The sequence below is a fragment of the Bombus vosnesenskii genome, unplaced genomic scaffold (genome assembly GCF_011952255.1).
Source record: "Bombus vosnesenskii isolate JDL3184/JDL3185 unplaced genomic scaffold, Bvos_JDL3184-5_v1.1 scf7180000013305, whole genome shotgun sequence".
Taxonomy (NCBI): Eukaryota; Metazoa; Arthropoda; class Insecta; order Hymenoptera; family Apidae; genus Bombus; species Bombus vosnesenskii.
This window is the reverse complement of record NW_022882954.1, coordinates 3,010,493-3,035,001: the sequence shown is the minus strand read 5'-3', so window position 1 is coordinate 3,035,001 and position 24,509 is coordinate 3,010,493. Positions and strand designations below refer to the sequence as shown.

The 24,509-nt window shown below is 36.5% G+C and overlaps 1 protein-coding gene and 1 long non-coding RNA gene across 2 annotated transcripts in view; both read right to left on the bottom strand.

Annotated features, from left to right (window-relative positions):
* LOC117234573 (5-hydroxytryptamine receptor 1A) overlaps positions 1–24,509 on the bottom strand; it is a 111,454-nt gene that overhangs the window by 66,306 nt on the left and 20,639 nt on the right. The gene's annotated exons all lie outside the window — the stretch shown is intronic.
* LOC117234598 lies at positions 9,511–19,648 on the bottom strand. Its single transcript, XR_004493547.1, has 3 exons — positions 19,621–19,648; positions 14,670–14,676; positions 9,511–9,580 (listed from the first exon to the last, which is right to left on the bottom strand). It is a non-coding gene; the product is annotated as an uncharacterized LOC117234598 (long non-coding RNA).

The following is a 24,509-nucleotide window of genomic DNA, read 5'->3' as shown; positions in this document are numbered from 1 at the left end:
TTATTGACTACTGTGATGACTCTGACTGTTATTGTCGATTGACTGTTTTCGACTTGGCCACTGTGTTTTGACTTTGACTGTTGTCGAGATTTGACTCTGACTGCTGAGCTTTGATTTGTCTGAATGACGGTACGTGGACCCTTGACGGCCAGGCAATGAAGGACGGCGCACGGACTATCTCACGCGACGTAACGATAGATGAACAACAATTTCTGTTTTATATTGTTTTATTGAATTAGGTGTGACCATTTCGTTTTATTTCTATTACTATGTTCGTGCATAATTCAATAAACTAATATAAAACAGAAAACATTGTGCGTCTATTATTTCCTTATAAAACGAAAGATACATTTCGGACAACCTAATATAACGTCACCTTATTATCATCATAATTAGCAAAGTTCAATTTTACGATTACGCGTGAAAGCCTCGTAGTATCAAGTACTTGCTGCAACTTTTAATCCGAAAAACAAATCTTCCAAGTATAGTCGGTGTACGTTGATATTCGATGCACGCGTTTATGGACTACGAAAAATAATATAAAAGACGTGGTTTCACGGTAAACTGAAAGTACAAGGCATCTGTGCTACTGCGCGCGTATTATTCAACTTTACCAACGAATATGCAACATCAAAGAATCCCAAGCAAACTGTTAGTTTGCTAGTTAGTGAGAATTTTCACGGGGGATTTCCTACTTTTGCGCTGAAGTAATTTTTCATTCCGTGGGGAATGCCAATGCGTAATTAGATTTTGATCTCGACATTCGAATTACTATCTTTTTATTTAATAAAAATATGTACCCGAGACTTTTTTTTAAATAATTTATAGTCTGAGATACAATTACTTGCAGCTTCAAATGGAATATCCTGTGCTCTTGATAAAAGTTTGCCATAATTACGTTATTAAACTTTGCAAAATTAAATTCCCATTTTAATCAAAATTTATATAGTTAATTACGATGTGGAAAAAAGAAGGAAATTATTACAAAATGATAATATCTTAGACCAATGGTTAGTTTGAAATATGAAATTGTCTAGATTCGAAGCTGTAAGTTCAGAAACATCAGACAAATACGTTTTCACGACGATGCCGCGGATTCATAGGGAAAAGTGGTTGCCAATTTTCCAGAAAGAACAGTTGATCGTATCTCGGACAACGAATAAAGCCCTCGGCAGTCCAACATTACTTGGTGACCTCTTGCCTTCACGGTTTAACCATGAAGAATAGTGGTGAATCCATTCGAATAAATTCGATAGAGAAAAAAGAAGGTTGAAATTTTCGTTAAAACGCTGACTCGTAACTGCATTTACGATTCTCTCGGATCCTCGTGGTAATTAGATTTTCTCTGATAAAAGTATTTGGAAAGGATACAGAAGGAAATGATACTATAGCTTTCAAGTAAAACCTACGTTACGAGCGTTGTAGTATGTTACTTGGAGAAAATTGAAGCAAAAGAGAAAGATGCGATTTATTTTAATCTGATCTAATTTTGGCAATTAATTCGTTACTTGTAATTCCTATTACAACAATGAAACGAATTATTATAACGAACGACATTTATTACGACGACGAATTATTACAACAATGAAGGAAAGAAAAGATAGTGTGGGTGAAGATAGTGTGAGTGGGAGAGAAGGAAGATGCATTTACAAGAGAAAGCGTAACGATAAAGTTGTAACTGTTCTCACGGAAAATCTGAACTTTATCTGTTCTTGCGCTGATTCTAAGATTAGTTAATTCAACAATTTCACTAATAAATTACCATATAGTGGAAGATCACCGGAAATACCTTACCAGCTGAGAAATTGGTTTAGAAGATCGATAATTCAATGATCGCGTTAATAAATTACCGTGTAATTGAAAATTACCTAAAATACCTTTACCAGAAGAGAGAAATTGTTTTAGAAAATCGATTAGTACCATTCAGGAATTTCCTCGCTAAACACGGCGCTGTGTAAAGGGACTTACAGTTTCTTCGCTGCGCGTTCCAGTTTCTACGAACAACGCTACTTAACAAATTTCCCGGCGAACGTGGGACGTGCGATTGTACGCGCGATCCGGCATACTCGAAAAGCCGCACCCTTTAATCAGAGATTATTGAAAATTCCAAGGAACTCGGCGGAATGAAGTTCTACAAGTTTCTGTGAGCGCGCGTCTGATCGGCCAGTCATTAATTAAATTTCATTCATTGCGATTCGACTGCAGCTGTTTAAAGTGCAAGTTTCCAGTAATCTCGCTTTGTGTCCATCGTTGTTCGCGCTACGTTGAATTCTACGTTTGAAGATTATTCTCCATACGGTCGTTCGTAGTGTCGGATCGTGCTCAAAGTAAATTCACGATCTTAATTTTTCAACTTTTGGAAGATAGCGTAACGGAAAATTCTTACACGCGCGTTACGGTATACCTGGAAAACGTGGAAAAATTGTTTTGTGTATTTACTATGAATATTCGACTAGAGGAGAAAGTAGAGCGTGACGATGATGTTTAGGGCTGAAAGATAACGCTAGCGATTTTCTATGCCGAGAAATTTTTATAGGTACGCCAGATATGACCGGTCGTAAATTTTAAAATGATGAAGATGGATGACGGCTCGCGCTACTGAGCTGCATCGAGAATTGTATTTGCCGTGAAATGGACGCGGATAATGGTAATACGCGCCTTATGTGCCAGGTTTTGAGGACAAGACATTACGTTATCTGGAGCCAGCGAGAAAAAAAGCAAGAAAAATTGCAACCATCTTTGCGCTAAGGGATAAAAGTTTTCGGGATAAAAGTTTCTAAGGGATGAAAGTTTCATTCGATATGAAAATATTTCTACATTCGCTATCTATCAAAATTAGTTCGTTTTATTCGTCCCTGGATGAAAGTATTATTAGATACAACAAAATTTTATATCTTTCGATTCCATTAAGCAATATTTGAATTGAAAAATTGATACAGAGATCGTACAAATTTGGAACGACAATTTTTGAGTTCCAGAAATATTACAATCTTTCAATATGCAATTCCTTCTGCGATTTCTGTGTTCCGTTTTAAGAAAAGTTCCATTTAATTCACGGCGATAATGAAATTTCAAGAAGTTTTCTGATATCTATACCTTGGGATAGAATTTGGATGAAATAAGATATTTAATTTGTTCACTTGCGCCATATTTCGAAGCTATAGATGGAACTACGAACGACGTTAAGTGTGTAGATTAACACTAAAACTACCGACAGTTAAACGAAGCTATTTCTACCAAAACCAGTGAAAATCACTGGTCTTTAAAAAATACGTAATAATAGAATATTTTTATATTTATTGATTCATTACTTTCTTACAAAAGGACAGTGTTGAGCACGTTAAGTGTGTAGATTAACACTAAAACTACCGACAGTTAAACGAAGCTATTTCTACCAAAACCAGTGAAAATCACTGATCTTTAAAAAATACGTAATAATAGAATATTTTTATATTTATTGATTCATTACTTTCTTACAAAAGAGCAGTGTTGAGCAGGCAGATATTTTTAAGAATTTCCTGGCTAGAGGAATATCGCGATATTATTACAATCTGTGGATTAAAGTCGATCCTTTTATATAATACACGACTCGATCGTTTTCCATACAGCTGTTTCGCACGTTTACGAGACAAGCTTTGAAAATAACTGTGTAACAGACGTAGCAAAGAATCGCAAGGAAGGCAGTCAAAGAATCAACACCTGCGCCATCGACGTAGGCTTCTACGTTCCCACGCAAGCGATGCGCTTGCAAGTTAGCTGGTGACAGTTTCGTAAGCTCGTTGAAACTTACGGTGAAAACTTTGTACTTAGCGCTTGGTAACCACGCCGCCGGAATGGAGATGCATTTGTTGCAGTCGTCGAGCAGAAATGCTCGTGGGAGCACGTTGGGAAAACCGATTGTCGAATTTTGCCTCACAGCTCTGCCGTCAAGTGCTTGTGGCTGGTAAATGCATTACAAATTATGCTGCTCCATGCAGGCCAAATTTTCATTAAAATTTTGTTCCATCGATATCTTCAGTTATATTTCAACGTGTTATCCAACCAGATCCAATTCTTCCTCGTTATTTTCAAATAATTTTACCATTTTTTCTTACAGTCGTCGTAGCATCCACTTTTACAACGACAATTGTACATATTCTGTCTTGTGTTTCCTTTCAATGTGATTCGTGTCGATGCAGCTGACACAAAGGTTATGTAAATCGGTAGCAGAGGAGGGTAAAGTGAGTTTATCGGTCTATTGTGTTCAACGAATGATTACGGTTAAATCTTCCATTTGGTACGCGTGAACTGCTTTGAATTTCTGCGGTTTACAGAGCGTATAAAGCGTCTAATTAATTCAGTTGATTATTCCGATCGACAGATCTGTGTTGTCTTCTTGTGAAAAAGAAATCTTTTCCAGTTTAATTAACACAATACATCAGATGAAACGAAACTTTCCAAATTGACCAATTATCGTGTTTCTCTCTCAGCTTTTTAGTTCCAGTAATTCAGAAATTCTCCAATCCGCGTGTTACCGAATTTCCGCGAGAAAACAAACTTGCCAAGACTCGTCATCGTTCTACGATCTTCAGTCTGCAGTGTACCAACTTGTCAGTCGTCTTTAACTCGCGCGTCTAACAAACAGTCAGTTAGCATCTATCGCTGTGCTCTGTCTAAGCGTCGAATTAATTCAATTCGACGATCGAACAAACATCAAGTTCGTCGTCTACCAAGTCTGTCGTTTGTTGTAAAAGCAGAATAAATAGCGTGCTCACCGCAGGTTAACTTTGTCCATTGCGTTCCGAGTGGGTTCAAAGTTCGCGTCCTGACCAACTCGCAAGCCGCTAAGTCGCTAAGAGGGCGACTCGCAATGTATATTACGCGTACTTATTGGACGAAACTTTTTGAAATTTCATGAATTATAACGAGCCGAGGTTACAGAGGCGACGTATAGTTCGCCACGTCGACCGGCCGAGAGCAACTTGACAAAGCCGTTGTCTTTGACGAAAATAGGACGTAAGCTTGAAAAATAGGTTTGACAGCGGAAAATACCTTCCGCGGATAAACTTGAATCAGCCATAACCATAATTACAGAAGTTATTCCGGAAGTTGGGGCTCTGTAAAGAGAAGAATTTTCCAGGGACGAGGAATCTGCACGTTGGAAATGTAGTTTGAGAAAGTTCGAGAATTGTCGTAATAAGTTCGCCGCGGTCAGGTTCGCAAGAATGCGAACTGACTGGTTCAGAAAAGAGATTTCTTCGTTATATTCCTTCGTTATATGGCAGATATTTATTGGACTGTTTAAAAAGATGGTAACAAAATTGAAGAAAAATTCGTGTATGGGGTTGTCCGAAAAGTTTCTTTCGTTTTATAAGGAAATGATGGATGTACAACATTTTCTCTTTTATATTGTTTTATCGTGTTACGTATGATCCATTTTGTTCTATCAAGATAAAGATTACAACGTTCGACAGATTAGGTTTTATGTTTGTATAAAGATACGTTGTTGTAAAAGACGTGTCTGTAAAAGAAAGACACTTTCCGGACAACCTGGATGTCTGCTGTACTGTGTTTCTTTCACGACGTTGCTTTATGATCGCTTTCGCAAATAAGTTGTCGTTTAAGTAAATTCCAGTTTCAAATGGTTCTTGTATTCCAATGTATTCCAAAGTATTCTGTTTCTGATTGTTTAAAGAAGTTTTGTAAAAACTTCGTCGATAGACGAAGCTCGTTTTGTTGAGAAACGATGTCTTCTTTATCGATCGACTTTGAATCTTTTTCGTCGATCGTTGTATTTAAATTTGGAATTTCGTTACTTCGCGAAACTGTATAACAAACGATCATCTTGCAGTTTTAAGAAGGATACGAATTTCTTGAACGAATTTAATGCCAATTTTTTTGTATATTCTTTCACTTTATCGAATTAAACTTTCCTGTCACCGTCCTTAGTTTAGTTGGAAAAATGTTTACCAATCTTTCTAAATGAAATTAACAATATTATCGAGAAGATAGGCACAAGTATGAGAAGTTTATATTTCTTAAGCTTTTTTTACATGAAAGAAAAAAAATTCAAAATTTAAATGCTGGATAAAAATCGTCCTTCAACTTTTCAATATGCGATGATTGTATATAATGCGTCATTATGGTTATCGTTGCCTCAGAAAAAGCTGTAAGTTTAAAATCGTTAAGTTTTATCTGGACAGGGTAAAAATGATTTTTGTAGCTTTAATTATTTTAATTTCTCAGTACGTTGTTATTAAGTTGGTTATATTATTATTAATCTTTATATCGAAGAAAAACAAGCTTCTAACTCTAAAGTTTCTATTACAACGCGATAACAATTATCCTGTCGTAAAATGTCGATATACAGCGTAGAGTTGCAAAAATTAAACTAGTTGTGTATTTAGTATTCTGAATTTGACTTTGCTAATTTATTTGTGCAGCGATTTTGCGCGATTAAATAAAGTTTCGCTTGATGGTATCTTCATCAAGATTTAAAATCTTTAATTGGATGTACGTAGACATTGTGATTAATGTATTCACGAAACCGAGCAAGGCTAATTTATTGTAAATTTAATAAAATTAATATTGCCTGATCTTTTCAATTTCCGTACATTTTACTTACAGCATACGATGAATACGATCACAATATATCAACAAATGTGTGCAAGTATGTAAATTAATATACGACGAACCAATGAATCGTTATTAATTATTTATTATTATGTTTGAAAGATACAAATTAATTTCGACCGAATGTAATTACATCGCGGAAAAATTTTACCTAATTAAACAAATTCTGAATTTCATAACGGTGGTTGTTTTCATAGAAAGAACTAATTCTCATTCGAACATACATCGAATATTTCTTGATATGATTCTACAATATTGTAGTATCGTGGACAAATGGCCTAAGAAATATCGGCTGAACCATAAACAATATTGCGAAAAGTCTTAAGTGCCGTTAGGCCAAAGGGCCTGGAAGTTTTACCGGGTGGTCGTCACCTAAAGAGTCGAGTGAGGAAGTTGTGAGTTAAGAGTCGAGTCGAGTAGTCGGGAGTTGAGAGTCGAGTTGAGTAGTCCAGTGGAGTAGTCGTGAGTTGAGAGTCAAGTTGAGTACTCCAATGGAGTAGTCGTGAGTTGAGAGTCGAGTTGACTAATCCAGTGAAGTAGTCATGAGTTGAGTAGTCGAGTGGAGTAGTCATAAGTTGAGAGTCGAATTGAGTAGTCCAGTGAAGTAGTCATGAGTTGAGAATCGAATTGAGGTAGTCGCGAGTTGAGTAGTCGAGTGGAGTAGTCGTGAGTGGAGAGTCGAGTGGTGAGGAGACGAGAGTTTCCGAGTTGTTATGAGTTATAAACTACTAGTTGTGGGTTGTGAATTTCAGTTGTCCTAGTTATAGCACGTTACTGTATTTAGTTCACGTTAAATAACCATCGTTTCCTGTTTAATCCATCGTAAATAAATCTATCGATCAATAAACTTATCATATAGGATAGAAATCATTGGGAAGCTTAATTTCTAATATCTCTGAATAAATAAAAAATCCTATAATATCCATTATTTTCGTCTTATTTATCATTCTATCTTCTATCATCAAGTATTTGATTAACTCTGCTATTCCACCATATCGATCTCGTGATATCGGAATTTAATCATATTTCTCACTACTGGAACGCGCATTATTATTTAGAAAGACGACAAATTTGACTGCTTCTCCGAAGTATACTCGAAAGAATCCACTTTCTTTGACATATTTATAACTAGAAAGCCGTGAAAGCAATCTCCTAAAAGGATTCCTAAAGAATCACAAAGTTATGAGTGTCGATTCCCTTCCGTCTCAATCAGATTTCCTATACACCACGCATCACGGTGAACTCAACCTTCCAGCTCTGTCGAGTGTATTATTGCCTTTCGAACGAGGACAGCCTTTCGACGAATTCCAATCGAAAAATGAGCGCTCGCCCGAGATCGAAATTACTTATAGATTCAGTGTTCCGCTACGAAACGAAAATTCAGCGCGTGAAATATTCATCGGGCATGGTGGCGTTTCCGTCGAAGTGACTTCCAGGTGTTTCCGGAAGACAATATCTCTTATTTACTCGGCAATCTTCGGCCGTGATGCACTTCTCGCGTCGAAAATCAAACGCCAGCGAGCGAACTGAATATTTCCTTTCATATTCGAAGGTGCTATTCCTGTATAGGAATTTCAAGGACCAAGAAACGAATATACACAGGGTGCCCCATTTGAATACTTCCACGTAATTGTCTCGCAAAGTATTTAATCGTTATGGTAAAAAAAAGGTTTCGCATAAGACTTGTTTCGTATCGAGGAGGATGTCTTACGATGACCACGAGATTTATGGTGAAGGCGTTTCAAAGCCGATCTTTGATTTCTTCAGCGGAACTATACGTCAGTTTACTATCTTTTTAATTTTAATTGTCGACAAGAGAGCATCGAGGTACTTGTATCTGAAAATGTTTAGTTAAAAAGACGCTTCAACGTTAATCTCATGAAATTGAGCGTATGGAAGACAAGGAAACCTTACGTTTTATTATTTTCACGCGATGAGTTTTACGGGATCAAAGTTAGAACATCTTTGAAAATATCTTTCATCTAATGTGTCTTGGTTAAAATGGGACACCCGGTGTGTTGCGTAGGTTGCGCGAGATGCAATAGGACGTAAACTCCGGTAAATATTTGAAATTAAATTCTATCGTACACTGCCCATTTTTATCGTCAGATTCTTCAGCGTCGGTTTAAAAGACTATTCGTGTCTTGTGGAAGAAACTTTTGCTTAATCTTAGAACTATTCATCGATCTTTGATAATAATGTGCACAGCCAGTCTTATCGATATTCGAACACCACGGTAATCGAGAGATTATTGTTAAGAATTGTGCATCTTAATTGCCGAAATAAAAGTAAAGGAACGCTAAGGTTACGCTTAGAACTCATATCAAAATAGTTTTAGATTTATTTAATAAACGATTTCCAGGATCTTCGTCGATATAAATTTGCACGCGTTTCAGCACTCTCTCTTTGTCTCACCATCTTCCACACCACACTGAACAGTTACATTCATCTGTTTTTTGGCACATACTTCCACACACTCATATTCACATACGTGTGTCACTACTACACGACCAATCCAGTCTAGCACACAAAATTATACATATCTCAATAGGTATATTTATTGTTGAAGTAATTGCTTCGAGAAAAACTCTACATCTTTGCTTTTCCACATCTTTGCATATCCACGACCTGGAGACCGCTGTCACGAAGAGAATAGAATTCAGTGAAACAAAAATATTGGAAATAAGGAGGGGTCCATTTTATTATGCCCTTGAATATAAATGTTGTTTTGGATTACAAGGACTAGAAATAAAAGAGCTATAAGTGGATTTCTATTGCTGTTTTTTGTAGCCTTCAACTAGAGCTACAAGGTTAATTACCAAAAAGGTAATGTTCTTTGCTATAAATATATGAACGTACTCCCTACCATTCTTCTGTTGTATTGCAACACTATAAGAGTGAGAATCTGGATCAGCATACATTATACTTGTACCTTTATTTATTTCAATATATTTTTCTATTACAAATTCTATTCTATCAGTCGACCTCGACATTTATTTATAATCGTCAGGGAAACAATAGTTCTTTTTAATATATTAAATTGCAAGTTTATTATTAGTAGTATACCAATCATTATTAATGCTATATATTCGTAATAGTGATCTATAGGTAATATGTTATAGTTAAGCCTGCAGTTGCAAACTGGTTCGTTTTCGACCAGTAAGTTTAAGTAATTTCTCACCTTTTCCATGTTTTTGTCTAAATTTCGCTTTGAAAGAAATTAATTTCTTAATTAAAGAAACGAAGGCAACGCGTAACAAGGAAAGTTATTAGATTATTTTCTAGAAACTCGGAAAAGAGTGCTCAAGCTTTTCTCGGGGTTTTTTGAAGCACACAGACCTAAAAAAAGCTGTATAAAGTTGAACGAAGCAGCGTGCTAGTACTATTATATATAGTACAGAGTAGCATTCTTGGAATTATTATAGCACTGTTCGTATTTTTAAATTTATACAATAGTTTACGATAAATAGCTCCACCGTGATCCTGGGATATTCCCTCGCGAGAGTAGTAATTTTAGTAATATCCCGAGTATATCCGTGCTGAATGTTTGTCGAGGATGTAATTCGATCGCAGATATCAGAACGACATGCTACAAATAATTTTCGTAATTCTCCATTAGGAAAATTGATGAAACTGTATCTGCAAATCTATGGATCGAACCTAGAGTCAGTCGAATTGTAAATCGTCCTGATTTCGTCCGAATGAGAATAACGCGTTTCGCCCATACAACGACTCTTCGCCGTTAAAACTTCTCTTTCTTTTTTCGTACAGTTAAAACTCGTATCCTTAAACCTTCCCGAAGAAAGTAATTCTTAATAGCTAAAAAATATAGATCATTGATAAAATTGAAAATCTAAAATTGTTGTAAAATTTAAGAATCTTCTACTATCGCGTCGATATAAATTATTCGAGCTAACGAAAATATCGCAGTGACCACGAACGATACTCGAAGCGACTCTGATTATGTTAACGCGCTGATTTATATTTTAACGTTGCTTTACATTTTATTCCGTAATAACGGAGTTCATGCGATTCATAGTTGTGCTACAGTAATTTATTATGCTACTAGTATTAATATCGGTTATACTCATTTTTGGATAACCAGAATCTTTGCTAATCATTCGGTTGGATTTAACGTCGAACGAGGAATTTAAGCTGCGAAAGTCACGTTATTATCCCAGAGTTTCCACATTTCCGTCGTCACATGATCCAACGTCTTATACCATCATTTCGAGTAAGTCTTATCGTCCCATAAACCTACGACGTGATGCACGTCACTGACTTCAGCGATATTATAATCCTCGTGTCCCGTTTCTAGTTATATGTATTTAGTTCACTGATTACGTTATACATTGTATTTATTCGCAGGGAATAATCTCGCGTAGTATTAAATTTAATTTCTCTCTTACTGCGACCAACTTTTTCATCGCTCTCTACATTTCTCTAAATAAGTGGCTATATTTTAAGTGTTTTATTACCAGTTTGTAAAAGTTGTCACTTTTTTGTCATTTTTCTCACCTGCAGCTGATAGAATTAAAGTTATTATTGAGAGCGATGATGATAAGTTACATTAATACATTAGGACGCAACAGAGGGCGCATTTTAACCCTCTTTCAATCCATTACACGGATCAAAGGATTCATCCATATGGAGTTAATATCATATTTACAGTAATTAACATGTTAATACCGTGTTAGACATAACAGCTGCGTATAAAAATGTAGGTTTCAAAGATACGAAAAGATCGCGTTCGTTAATTTTATTCCAACTTCAAAATAAACTCGTTGTGACTACATTCGGTTACGTTCGAAATTTCACGGACCGTGAAATATATTTTTCGTCATTTTTCTGGCAAATGATTCTCGAGAACGAACAATCGGGAGCGATATAATCGCAAAAAAAGAAAAGAACAATCTTCTATCTTATCGACTTAGATCTTGAAACAGAACATTGCCAAAATACGAAACGCTATGCTACGTAATGTTTGACAAAATGTGAAATACGAGATTTTGTTGGATCTCTGATCGTAACCGGAGACGCGATGTGTCCAAACGTCTATCGTTCGAGATCTATCGCCCACTGACATAGTACGAGGATCAACATCCTTAACTCAAATAGCTGACAGCGATGTGGCACTGCTTCGTCCTTGCTTTCCTCCGCTAACTACCGGTGTTAACCATACACTGGTTTGTCGACGAAAGCTTACTTTGCGGCTTCCAACGATCGTGTGCCACTGATTCGTCCACGTTTGTCTGTCCTTGCACCGACTCTGTTAGTTATACACACCGGTTGTTCTTCCAATCCCACGCTGCAATCTCAGTTTATCTAGTCATGTCCGGTTCTCGCAATCTAACGCTAGACAGAAACAACGGGTCAACCATAACAGCCAATTCTGTTTCAATCTAACGCGTTTACCATTAATTTGAAGATATCGCTGTGACCGTGAACGATACTTCAAGTGACTCTGATTATGTTAACGCGTTGATTTATATTTTAACGCTGGTTTACATTTTATTCCATAGTTTCGAAGTTTACGTGATTTATAGTTGCGTTACAGTAATTTATTGTTGTCAGCCGAAGAAGTCGATATGTAACGTAATAATCTAGTAATGAACATTGAACTTCGTCATGTGCCCAAGTAACATTCATAGTGGAAATCTATAATACACGGTAAACTCATCGAGACAGAACAGAGGACAACGTTTCGAGGGCAATTTTCATGCTCGTCGAGCGTTTCTCAGCCAACGAGGTCACGTGTAGACACGTTCGAGTCCACCTGGTCTGGTTAAATAGCTTGCTATCATAGTTACGAAACTTGTGCAGCTGCAGAGGCCATTTCACCGCAAACGGGAACTTTCTGTTCCGCTTCGGCAACACTCTATCCTGGCTGCGCGCAGGCAAACTTATCACACGAGTTTCCGCCTTTCCACATGCGAGACGTTGTGAAAAATGTATTCTGCTCTTCCTCTGTCTTTCGATGAACACACAGTCAGCAAGTTGTAATTTCTCGGCTTCTTTCGGTGCCGAGCTTTTCTGTCGCCACTCTACGCATCGCTTTCTCATTGATACGAATTTATTGCTACGTTGCGAACTTTGTCTGGAAAATTGCATCTCCACGAGAATGTTCGACTCGTCTCTCGGAATTTCGTTTTTATTAGGACAAATCGACCACTGAAAGTTCGATTCATATTTTAACATCTTTTAACCAGACGTTTTCTCTGTGTATAGATTAGGGAAGTTCTTTCAGTTTGCAGAGTAATTTGTTAAACGACGCGGAACATTCTTAAAGCAATTTAGAAATATACCGAAATATTCGATAAGAAATTGATCGTTCGCAGTACGATAAACACACACGTAGTTCATTCTTGTTTAAATATCGCGTCTTTGTATGTGCACTGTCGTTCGTCGATGCATATTTGCGTATTTGCTAATCTCATAGAAGACGCGAGAATTGGCTGAAATTATTAGGAAGATGATTAATCGGTAAAGATTCACAAATTCATTGTAAATGACGACGACTCGATAACGTAACGGTTAGCTGTACATACACCGACGAGAAAATGTTAAATAAATTACGTAGAAAATGCAGAAGAGTCTACGGAAAACTCGAATCTGCCTGGTGAAATCGTTCGCGAATAAATTATTAATTCTAAATAATTTTCGTCTTAAACATGGAAATTTTGTTGCGAATCGCAGTCGACAAGAAAATATCACAATCAACGAAACAACACGAATTTAAAAGAAAATGAATTTAAGCTGCAAGTAGTTCATATGCCGGTTATTAAATATCCTGTTGAACTTCTTCTGGTCTGACCTTTTCTCAACAACTTCTTACTCCAAGTATATCGTTCAACTTGAATTTCTTTCTCTTTCTCATTCTCTTTTCTCTCGGCTTCTTTCTCTTCTTTGTACGAGGTATGATCATTTTATTAAAGTTTCCTGTTAGAGAAATCACTTCTTCCGAAAGATAGAGTCTCGCGATATTTCCAGACAGATTATTAAAATGTACCGCTCAGGTGCTTCGCGAAAGAAGGATATCGGCGAGACATTTATGACACGATGTCGTAGCCGTTTCACATTGAAAAATCGGAATTTGTAATTAAAATAATAGCTAGACCATACGCAATAACGTAACTATTCTTATTTAATAGTTTTGAATTGTTATTGGTCATCGTTGTTATTTCTGTATTTAGAGGTAGGATCACGATAGCTGTTATTTTATTCTTTGGATAAATCTATCACACCGTTCTGAGCTGAAAAACCTTTATTACACTTTCTTACATGGACTAGGGATAAAAACGAAAGAGTATCTTAAACCTACCGATTAAATCTAGAACTATCTTCTAGTTACTATTTATTGTAACTAGCGCATCTGCATATGAATGGCGAGCGCGAATTCACGTTGTCATTTTCATCAGTCGTGTAATTATGTTAATTTATGGTGTACGTATAGATGCAATAAAATATTGAAACAGCGGTAGATACTTGTTACCTTATTATAAGTATCGAATCACTCGATCATCTTTGTCGGAAATCAAAGAGAAGAAAATACAGACGACTAATGTTAATCGTATTGGGTTGGCAACTAAATGACTGCGGATTTTTCAATAGGCGGTAATGACAAAATCCGCAATCACTTAGTTGCCAAATCAATAGTATAATAAAATAAACGGCGAAATATTTGCTCGACGATAAAACGTAAATGGGAAATTTCAAATGCAGTTTAATCTTTTATTTCTTGAAACGTACGTATTTTTAAACATTTCATCTCGTAGTCCTGTCGTAGAGAATACGATCTAATAGTTTGCACCGATGTACAATCATCGTCAATGTAACATCATCATTGATATACATATGTTATTTGCCGCAGATTCAATTTCTGCCAGCTACGTATCAATTACCTGGTGTCGGTCTCGTCATTGTCTGTTAACCCATATTCATTCACGATTATCTCGACACGAGTAATCGTGGTCGAAACAGAAATTGGCAACTGCTTGCTCCTTAAACGCAAACTACCTGCTGATCTTATTATTAACGTTAATTTTCTATATTCGAACTATCCATCTTTTAGTCCGAAGGAAGAAAAAAAAAACATTTCAACGTAAATTTATTGTAATTGGGGTAATATCGATAAGAATCGCGAAGAACATACTTTGAACGAAACGTACCGATTTTATGATTTCGAACAGACTGTGTAACTAAAGATACGTTCAGAGCGGAACTGCCTCCTTATTAGCGCGATTACCTCGATTATTACGAAACGTACACACGTGCGATACAAGTCACGCTTTATCGGCCCAACATACTGCGGACTTACAGCAATATCTCATAATTTTCTCGATGCACAGGTACAGATACTACCGAAGCATTCGATGAAACATTCACGAGACGGAAAATTCAACAAGCCCGTATCACACATATGGAAATGTATGCTGCTAACACGCTATCAATATTGCAGAACGCGAGAATTTCTAAACAGGCTACCCTTGCCACAAGCGCAATATCGCGATGCGACACGCCAGCAAATATTTTCACCGTCGGGAACGTGACGTTCTGAATGTTTAAGTCGAACAGCGTCGAAATTCGTGGCTCGTTGCCTATTTTATTATCGCTATCTCGCCGAATATCGTTGCTCCATACCAGGCAGTGTAATTTAGTCGAATAACGAACAAGGATAAGCGAAGCGGTCGTTTCATAGTTGTTCGCTAATCACGAATAATCTTGTCTTATTTTTCTATTTTATTTCATTATTTTGTATGATAAAAGAGTCGAGTGAAGTAGTGGAAATTGAGAAATTAAACGTTTTGTCTTATTTTTCTATTTTATTTCATTATTTTGTAAAATAAGAAAGTCAAGTGAAATAATTGAAATTGAGAAATTAGATGCTTTACCAATCTTCTTCTAACTAACCAATCTTCCTCCGAGGCTCTATTTTCTTAAATTATATTCTCAAAAAATATGAATCTGCGTGGATAAACCGCGGTTTAATTATCACGTTAACGTGGATCGCGCGAACAAAGTTAGGCGATAATCGTTGTACTGCTAAACGTAAGATAATAAGAAAAGGGACATAAATACATACGTAATAAGTGGAAGAGAATAGAATAAAAGGAGATAAAGTAAAGTAAAAGTAATACTCAACTGCTGCGTAATACCATGGATCGTGCAGCATCAAATATTCGTCGGTCGGTTTCCCGTACCTCGTCACGATTCCATCGCCGCGGTTATTTCATTTTGCACACGTTGTAAAGCACCCGTTGCTAACGTAGAGGAGACACGTTGGAACAGTGGAAGAGGAAAGCATTTTTCCATACAGGACACGCGGTGTCGAACAAAGAGGTTGGAAAATTCGTTTTGTATCGGGGAAGAAGTCGTTTTCCGGAGAGACAAACGGCTACTCTGTGCTTCGCTGCTCTCGCAAGCAGTAAGTAAGACTGCGAGACAGAACGATATAATAAAGAGAGAAGAAAGGGTAGGAGAGCAGAAAGTAGATGTGCAGAGGTCATTTAAATCGTTGAAATATGGCGTCGTCTATTTTAAAAGGATTGATTTGTGAGGCTATAGCGACTCGCGAAAATGCATTGAATACTTGTCATAGAAACTTTTATAAATATCAGGATGATAGATGAACAATAATTTCTGTTTTATATTATTTTATCGAATTAGGTATGATCCATTTCGTTCTATTTCTATTATTACGTTCGTGCATAATTCAATGAACTAATATAAAAGAAGAAACATTGTGCGTCTATTATTTCCTTATAAAACGAAGGAAACTTTTCGTACAACCTAATATAATAAATTATGCGATAGATATATACAGAAATGGCAAAACATCCAGGTGATAAAAGCATTTGGCTAAACGGGATCGCCTAATTATCTATCTTATTTATTATTGTAGGAAAAACCATCTTAAGACGTAGTTAAACTACTTCAAGAAACGCATGCGAGGGTGGACAGAATTTTTTCTCGAGTTCATCTTTTCAAGGAGATTTCAAAGTTATCGGTATATTTCTTAAATGGAACCCTATATCTTTTTATCCATCGATCGGTGCGTTTTTTTATTCTCTAAGGAAAAAAAAGTATCGTGGTACCTGTGTCTGAAAATTCTCAGTTTAAAAGATATTTTAATCTTAATTTTAATTTTGTTACACTTGGCGTATGAAAGACGAGGAAAGACGCAAAGCGAAGCTCTCTTACCCTTACGTTTTTCTTGTCTTCCACGTACTACATACGGTGATTATGATATGATGACTCAACCGAGATAATCTGTACACTGTAATATTAAAACGATCGATAACTAATTATATAGAGACATTCGCCTTTTTACATCTGGTTCGAACTTTGCCAGCATAGAATGGCGGACAGAAAAGAAGTTTGTAAGATAAGGAATACAAAACGACGCCATAATTTTGCAAAATGGATTTTTATTTAATAAGAGCAATAGAAAAATATAATATACGCTAAACGGTAAAAAATTATTGGTATAAAAGTTACTAAAATTCATATTGTCCCAATCTTAAACTTTCTTTTATTCGCCGCACTAGTCACGTTAATCCTGGCTCGCGATTGATCAAATTTTTAAACGATTTATATAACACGTAGACGTTTTCTACAAACGTTCCACATATTTTGATGATAAAAGCGCTACTTTTCTCCCAATCAGGCGATCAAACAATTTGTAATCTCATTGTTGCAATCCTTGTAATCTCGTGATAATCCCTGTTAATCGATGGATTACAAGTCATTCGTGGAAATCGCAGACCTCGTAATAGACTCGACTGTGCACACAGACGAGACTCAGGAAAGCGATGGTATTAATGCTTCGATGGTTTAATCTTCGCGAGTTCTGTTCCACTTCTTGACTGCTATTCGTCGGTACGAGTCAGTTAGCAAACGAGTTTCGAGTTGTCGGTTTCGCGACGAGCACTTTGAATGGGCCGTGGTTCAAAAGCAAACAGGTATTTCATTGAACCTTTGACTAAGATGTGGGAACGCCAAGCGTAATTAGATGCTTTCTTCGCACAGATATTTCCTGCAGATATTATCGGCAAGATTTAACGATGTTTAATCGCGCTTTGATTTTAAAACAGCTTCTTTCCTTTCATCAGAAATAAACAACTTCGTTAAAAGTATCCTTTGAAATTTATAATACCGATTCGTATGAAAGTTACTTGTATTCGCCATGGAATCCGTCTTTCGTTGAATTTCCACCGAGTCTTCATTTTCTTAACGTACAGTTACGTTTACGTCTCACTCGTATTACAGATCTTTCGTATTGCGATTGCGGTTTATTCAAAATTGTGAGAAACCGTAAGGGTCCTTCTTTATCATAAATCTAACGTTAAAATTATCGGCAATTGAATGTTACAAAAATACGATTTAATGTGGCCTGTAGCTGTTGTCACTAACTTTACACAACCCTTTGCACATTTATGATAAACTACATCAATTGAAATTATTAAGATATGTATAATTTTGTATACTGGGCTGGGTTAGATGCGTAGTAGAGATACTTGTATGTGGGTGTCAGTGTGTGGAAGTATGTGTATGTGTATCTGAAAACAGATGAATGTAAACTGTTCAGTCGGTTAACAGACGGGTATGGAAGAAAGTGCTGAGACGCGTGCAAGTGTGTATCGATGAATATCTTAGAAATCGTCCATCAAATAAATATATAATTATCCTAATATTAATTCCAAGTGTAAATTTAGTGTTTCTATTACCTTTATTTCGGCTATCAAGATGCACAATTCTCAACAGAAACATATTCTTACAAAAGAATGTAAAATAGAAGTAAAAGTGCAAAACATGTATTATATAATATATGTATATATAATATAAACACATAATACATATGAAAAAAGAACACATTCTTATAATCAAATTTCTATCCATTGTAACTTCTTTTCTTTTATCTATCTACTTACATTCTATAAAGATATACATTCGCAAGGACGTCCGACGAAATCGAATAATAATTAAAAAACTGTAAATACGAATCAATCTTTGCTTCTATCTTGCCAATTAACGTTTAATGCGTATATTTATCGTATCTTGAAGAGCAGAGCGTACGACCTTAGTAGTTCATAGTAGAAACACGGATAACGTTCGCCGTGCAGTAGTCAGGGACGGGCATTAGTCAGACGTAAGCAATGCGGTCGAATAGCTCCGCAGTGATAACTGTGGCGCATTAGTCAGACGGAGTACAAGTGATAGCGCGTAGCATTCTCGGTTAGCAATGCACATTACGTCCGAGGGGAATGTTATCGCGCCAATGAACCACGTACGACGCTCTACGTTCTCCTCTGATTCGTTCTAATCGTTTTTGGATCATTTATCTGAATTAAATATAGTAGGTAAATGAAAATTGCGAGAAAATCTATACGAGCAGAATTTTCTCGATTTTTTTATTTTCATATTATTTAGTAGTTAAAATGCTACGCTTTGGGATAACATATATCGTTATATATTATTATATTACATTACATGGAACTATAAGAAACTTACGTATTATCATAGGCACGTCAACTGTATGACAATTATTCGTTTAAAAAATCTTACGTTAACGTAACTTTCGTTTCTGTTGAAGTAATTGCTTCGAGAAAAACCCTACATCTTTTCTTTTGTATATCCGTGACCTGGAGACAGCTGTTAAGAAGAGAATAGAATTCAGTGAAACAAAAATATTGGAAATAAGGAGGGGTGCGTATTATTGTTGTTAATGTTGTTTATGTAAATATGTTATGTTGTTAATGTAAATGTTGTTTTGGATTAAAAGGTCTAGAAACAAAAGAGCTATAAGTAAATATCTATTGCTGTTTCTTGTAGCCTTCAGCTACAGCTACGAGATTAACTTTTTGTCAATGTCCTTCGCTATAAATATATGAACGTTTTCCCTATCATCCCTTCTTATTGTATCGTAAGACTGTAAAAGTGAGGATCTGGATCAGCATACATTATACCTATACTTATTTCAATATATTTTTCTATTCCAAATTCGTCCACTCGTTCCTCTATCAGTCAACCTCGACAGTTTCATATGCAGTTGTTTAATATACACAACATTTGTTCATATGTGACTATCAATTTTGTCGAGCGATATAGTTTACAGCATAACGAAAGTATATTCTGATTAGTAATGTATAGATTACGATTAATATATCGACATATGTCGTCGTAATTAAAAAGAGGAACTAATTCGATTTTTATTGATAAGTTCGATGTACCTGCTAATTAAATTCTTAGTTTCCTAAAAAAATGGCCAGCCTCCTGAAAGAATATCGACTAGCGTGAATAGTATTACACTGGAAAAATCAATTATTTCTTGTTTTTATTTTAAACTCTGAAAACATGATGGGCATGTCTGACTTATCATACACATTGTATGTTGCACTATTACTTTAAAAACATTGAAAGCTACGTAATACCGAGGAAGGTAACAAAAGACGACGAGTAAAGCGACAAATCGATATTATATCAGACTGATCAAGTAATAGCATTTCTAACGGTATTAATGATCCGTCGTATACAGCAAGTGGTCAGAACGTATTAGTCAGACAGTGGTAAGCAGTACGCAATGTTCAACGGTCAGTGGTGGTACAATACATTAATCGACCAATAGCCAGACAACCGCATTGGTCAGCAACCTATCGGGCCACATTTCTGGCTCGATACATCGAAATTTGTCGCTTGGCAATAATATCATTTTTAATAACCGTTCAAATATCATTGCTTGACAGCAAGACTTTGATTTTTAGCAACCAATCGAATTCATATATATACATATACATGCATTGTAGATATACGTTCTGGTTATGGAATTTCTAATAAATTTTTTCATTTGTATTTTAGTTCATTATCAAATAGAAATATTCCTGTTGACACGACGTACTATTTCTAAACATTGTCGGGTTACCTTATGAAAAAAATTAATATGCAAGAATTTGTATCTTTTAATTTATTTCAATGGATCTCGATGCGGCTTCATACTTTACTAATTTACAGTGCAAATAATAACGCGAACGTCGACAAAAATAAACCTAAACCGCTAGCAATTCATTTTTCTAACTTTATCCGATTAAAATAAATTCATCCACTTTCGTGTATCGATCGACGTGTACAAGAAAATTAAATTCAATTTGCAAACAAAGCTTGACGCGAAAAACTTCTTCCAGTACGACCGTGTAATTCACACGTACCACTTTACAATTCGCAGACTCATTTTTCTTCGAAATTATTTCTTATCAGGAAATTGTCTTCCTCATCTGCGATTTATCTTCTCGCGTAGAATGTAACAATTCGAAGGAGGGGAAAAAAAAAAGGATAAAATTGCCCGAAGAAGAGAACTCGCGAGAATAACCATTAACGATATCTTTTATCTGGTGTAATTAACCGTTTTAGAGACAATCCATTGGGATCGAAACTTTCCATCGTTTACCGGTTAAACCGCGGCCAATAGCTTCGACGGGGATTCGATAAAAATCAGCCATTATCGAGGAAGGTTGGCCGAGGTGGATAGGAAGGTTGTGCGAGGTCTCGAAGAAGTTCCGAACCACTTGGCTGGATTAATCATTATTATCGGGGAAAGTGTCAGTTTGAACAGTCGGTGACGCGTTATTGTCGTGGCCGGGTCATTAATAATCGTTCCTCTCCAGGAGAAACGTTCCTGAGTGATTCGCACGAGGAAGTTCCCTTTTATCGGTGAACTTAGCGAACCTGATGAACTTGGTCGTATTCAGCAGTTCCTTTACATTCGCTTGAATGTGAAAAAAAAATGTAGGAAGTGATATTCTTAAACGTTACAGGCGAATGAAAAAGGAATAGAACGTACGATAGTTGACGCGGAGATTGTTACACAAAACGTTTTGAAATTTCGTTAAAATAATTTCTTAAAAATTAGACGTATCGCTGCTACGTATAAAAAACTATCGGATAAATTTTACAGAATGAAAATCTGTTTCTTATTTTGTATCTCGTGTTTTCCATCTGTTTCTTCTTTTCCCTCGAATATTCTATTCTTTGCCATTACGATTTAAACAATTTATCGCCACGCTACTCTTTGAGAGTAGAATTTCTAGAAACTCGAGAACTTTGTGGAAATTACGAAAAATCACGGAATCGAGGATCTCGTATTTCTGCAACTGAATGTTCCAAGGACGTTCCAGCGTTTTAACCGGTCTGTAAGCTGTGCAAAACCATCGTTCTTAAAACACCTGACGTTTAGCTCTTTGGATTTACGAGACTGATGCTCCTAAAAACACTCGAAATTTAGCCTCGGGAACATTCGCGAGACTCGAGAAACCATCGTTCCGGGAACACGCGAAATTTCCCTCTTAAGAACATCCTAGGGAAAATGGACGTAGAACGTTTGGATATAAACTGAGCACGGAACGAGCGTCGTTCGAACGCCACCGTGTTATCCGGCCATCGTATTCCTTTCCTCTGGTCTTGAAAAATAAAATAGTAACGAACGATTCAGTGTTATCGATGAGTAAGTTAAATAAATTAAAAAAAAATCGATGGACGAGCATTTAGATAAATAGCGATGGATGGAACACGCGTTAGAACAGATGGAAACTGGTCACCGTGTCCAAGATGGACTAACCGAATTGAAACGTGAGTCAAGATAAATCTGGAAGGGTTGTTACGAGTCGAGGAATCTGCCGCTGGATCGAAGCGAATCAGAGGGGATTAAATGTAGTTTAGAGGGATCGGCGCGCGTTCGGTCAGATTGCTGTGTAATCGATTCAAATCGAGTTCTAGTGGATTCAAGAACGTCGAAACGTGGCGTTTTCAAAGCGGCAAATTCCATTGCATGCCGGACGATTCTTGTTTGTTTAGGCTATGGCTGAGCCGAGACTCGTACAAATAACGGTAAAAAATTAGTTTGCTGATCTTTCGTAATAGAACTTAGCTTTATGATCTATCCGATTCGATAGAAATGTGACGAATATTGCGTCCGATTATTCGTTCGTCTTCAATTTGAAATTTTCCTAATATTCGCATGCTTCTATCAAAATTTTATCCAAGTTGTTGAGACACGTTTACGAGAATCGGTCTGTTTCAACGTTCGAATAGCAGATCCAGGAAAAGAAGATGCGAAAGAAGCATTTACTCGGTTAGACGAGGTTAACAAATTAAGTTTGTTTCTATCGAAATGTTTTGCAAAGCGATTCATCGTTCTGGAATTTCACAGGCTCCTGGTTATGCTTGCTCACGATGATTTATCAAGAACATGACTTATACGAAATTAATCTTTTCAGTATAAATTGCTTTTTTTCAGTTTTATCCGAGTTACGAATTGTTTTATCGATTTTCGTATGTTTGCGAAAGATAGGCAGGTAAATAAGGTTGAAGTAAATTCCCAAAGAAGTTTCATTTGTTGATGTTAAACCAACTATATAATTCAGCAACAACACGTAATGTCATCGATCGTTAAATTGCAATTAAATATACAATTTGCGATTACAGAGAAGATCGAATTGCGTGTATGTTTCTTGTAAATAAAAGATCAGATACTTTTTTGAAAATATCGTTAAATGTATCGAAGTCTGAGCAACGCGAAAATTTACAAATAGCATCTTCGAAAGCTTAACAAATATCTTGGTCATTGGCCTTGATGGTTCGCCAACTTACTATCATCTCTAGTCATTTCTCTCTAGCATACAAGTTGCTCGTAAAACAATTTCATTGCTCCGGATGTCGTACGATCAAGCACGAGCTTTATGAGTGAAACGATATTGTCTCGTTTCGAGGTTCATAAAGCGTAACATCGATCCTGTAAATGTTCTGTTTCCTACTTTTCGCTACCTATGAAAATGCTCCGGAACGTTGACTACGATTTCTACGTTTCTACGATTATGCGTTTTATACGTTTTATACGTATTATACGTATATTCCCTTGCGCGTAATTTTCGAAAAACTTTTAAATATTCTTCTCGATACATTTCGTACGAATTTTTTCCTTCGTTCATCCAAGAAATAAGATCGTCGTAATCGCAAGCTCGATTTCTAAACGTAATTAATTACAGTTTCAAAATATCACCAACGAAATATTTATTTAGCCAAGGAACTGGTTCCTTCTTTTGCAAATTCTAACGTAGATCCTCCGAGATTTCTGTGAGATTCCAATACCAAAACAATTAAAAAAGGGAAAACAGAAAAATAAAAGACAGTTGCTATGCAATGTGTCGATACGACGAAAGAGAAAACTTGGATCGTTTGATAGATAGTTCGGAATAAAAAATATCGTATGGACGTGGGAATCGTTTCGTAGGAAATTCCACAGGACAGTGCCGTGATAATATGCGATCGACGCGCAACGTTGGAAAAGTTACGGGCGTCGAATAAAACGACGCCAACTCATGAACTTCGAACAATGTGGATGCAATGGGCGAAAGTGTTTGGAGCAGGTACCGCTCGAATCTGCTCGTATTCGAGGCTAACGAAGCGTGTTTCGCCTGTCATCAGGACAAACTGCCATACTTTTTCACGCTGCACCTGTATTGACAGAACTGACGCCCGGGTCGGATTTATGAGTGATACAACGCGGTTTCCGGTGCAAAGACCGGGCTTTTCGATGCTCGTTCGTTGCCATGCGTTTGTTCATGGTTGAAAGGCAATCTTTTTCGTTTGTCAGTGGAATATCTGTTTCTAGCTTTGTATAGAGTGATTAGCTAACGACGAATATACAACAGTATCAGCTATAGCCCGCAGATACGTTGCGTGAAATGCATAGAAATTTGCTACGTCAAATAAGTTATTCTTTCTATTTTTTTTTTTTTTTTAACTACGACACTGTGAGAAAAATAGTTAACTTGCCAGTCAATATGAACAGTCTGTTGTGTTCGATGAAAAATTTAATAAATTCCAGACGATTTCTATCCGCGTCAAAA